At 41.2% G+C, this 2,320-nt stretch overlaps 1 non-coding gene across 1 annotated transcript; it reads right to left on the reverse strand.

Moving 5' to 3' along the window:
* Positions 1-1,569: 1,569 nt before the first annotated feature.
* On the reverse strand, positions 1,570-1,676 carry LOC129022958 (U6 spliceosomal RNA). The gene has a single exon (XR_008496615.1). It is a non-coding gene; the product is annotated as a U6 spliceosomal RNA (small nuclear RNA).
* Between the last annotated feature and the right edge of the window lie 644 nt (positions 1,677-2,320).

Below are 2,320 nucleotides of genomic sequence, written 5' to 3' on the forward strand. Positions count from 1 at the left end.
TTATTGAGACCAACTGCACCATTTAATAGCAGTGAAAAATAGTGCTGTGAATGTTAAAAGCCTCTTTAAGCTCTAAAGCACTTTTTTAGTTCAGTGGCAGTTAACTCAGGTTGTATCAGAATCACCATACACATCCCAGCCCCACCTCACCCGATGACTCTCCTTCATTTGCAGCAAATAATTTATTAAGCTCTTGCAGTATGCCAGGCACTGTTCTAGGTATGAAAGACAGATTGAGTGGGGCCAGGCATGGTGGTTCATGCCTGTAATCCCAGCACTTTGTGAGGCTGAGACAGGTGGGTCACTTGAGGTCAGGAGTTCAAGACCAGCCTGGCCAACATGGTGAAACCCCGTCTCTTCTAAAAATACAAAACTTAGGCAGGTGTGGTGGTGCACACCTGTAATCCAAGCTACTTGGGAGGCTGAGGCATGAGAATCACTTGAACTCAGGAGGCAGAGGTTGCAGTGAGCCGAGATCATGCCACTGCACTCCAGCCTCGGTGACAGAGCAAGACTCTCTCAAAAAAAAAAAAAAAAAGAGAGAGATTCAGTGGGTCAGGGCTTTTCAATTTCATGCCCTGGAAGACACCTGCGACACTTTCTTCTTTCCCCTGTTCCTCCTGCTCACCTCCTCTGGCTTCTGGAAGGTGACCTTCACAACAGTTGAGATCTTTATTAATTGTTTTCCCTGCTGTATGCAGGACCTAGAACAATTGCCTATGCCATAAGTTCTCAGTAGATAATTGTTGAATGAACAAGTTTCACACATGCTGTGTCCTCTACTGGGAACATGCTCACTTACCTTTTTGCCTCACTTATTTCTACAAATTCCTCTCTGCTCAGCTCAAACATCACGTTTTCTGAGAAGCTTTCTGGGGTAGCCAGTTTCTCCGTTAATTATTCTCTTGTTGTACTCTACTTCTCCTTTTAGTATTTACCACCATTGTAATTATATAACTACTTGATCCGTCTCTCCTGTTAGTTTATAAACTCCATGAAGGCTGGGACCAGGCTGGTCTTGGTTAGCATTCTATCCTCAGTTCTTAGCACAGAACCTGACCCATACAAGTCACTCAATGGGGTTTTTTTTTAAATTTTCTAATAGCTTTGTTGAAGATAATTGACGTATAATAAACTGAACATATTTAAAGTGTACAATTTGAAACCATCACCAGAATCAAGATATTGAATATACCCACCACCCCCATGAGTTTCCTTATGCCCCTTGGTAATCTCTTTCTCCTATTCCTCTGCCATTTTTAGGCTATGATTGATTTGCTCCTGTCATTATATATTAGCTTGCATTTTCTAGAATTTTATATAAATGGAATCATATAATATGTACTCATTTTTTACCTAGTTATTTCATTTATAATTATTTTGAGTTCATCTACGTTGATGCCTATATGGACAATTCATTCCTTTCTATTGCTAAGAATTATTCCACTGTACGGATATACCAGTATACCACAACTTGTTTATCCACTAACCTGTTGTTAGACATTTGGGTTGTTTCTAGGTTTTTGTGATTTCAAATAAAGCTGCTTGTGATATTTGTGCTCAAGTCTTAAAAATATAAAACACTTCACGAATTTGCATGTCATCCTTGTGCAGGGGCCATGCTAATCTTCTCTGTATCACTCCAATTTTAGTATATGTGCTGCCAAAGCGAGCACCACTCAATGGTTTTTGAGTGACTGACTGAATAAATGCATTCTCATATAGTTTGATGCCCACTGAATGCTAGGTGAAACTGGGGTCATTGTTGTTGCTGTGGTTATTGATGACAGTCATGGACAGATGGCAGCAGAGCTGGTAACAGCTGCCAACTAAGCACCAGGCATTTTCTACCACCATGTGCTGTTTCTGAGAGTAGATTCAGGAAACTGGGGATGAACTGTAATCACTGATTCATTCAACAAACATTTAGGTATTGTTAGATGAAGTGCAAAAGTGAGTAGACAGTCTCTGCTTTTGAGGGGTTTACAGCTTAGTTGGGGTAACAGATCTAAAAACATGAAGTCACTGACATGTCAGAGGCTGTATAAATTTGCTAGGCCTGCCGTAACAGAGTACCACAAACTGAATGGCTTAGAAAAACAGAATTTTACTATCTCACCATTCTTCAGGCTAGAAGTTCAAGACCAAGGTGTCAGCAGGGCCATTCCTCTCTGCTCAGCTCAAACATCACTTTCCTTGAAAAGCTTTCTGGAATTAGCCAGGTTCCCCTGTTAATTATTCTCTTGGTGTACTCTACTACCCACCTCTGGCGGAGCTGGAGAGGGATCTGCTCCAGGCCTCTCTCCTACTTCTGGTAGTT

Source organism: Pongo pygmaeus, chromosome 1 (assembly GCF_028885625.2).
Source record: "Pongo pygmaeus isolate AG05252 chromosome 1, NHGRI_mPonPyg2-v2.0_pri, whole genome shotgun sequence".
NCBI classification, from domain to species: Eukaryota; Metazoa; Chordata; class Mammalia; order Primates; family Hominidae; genus Pongo; species Pongo pygmaeus.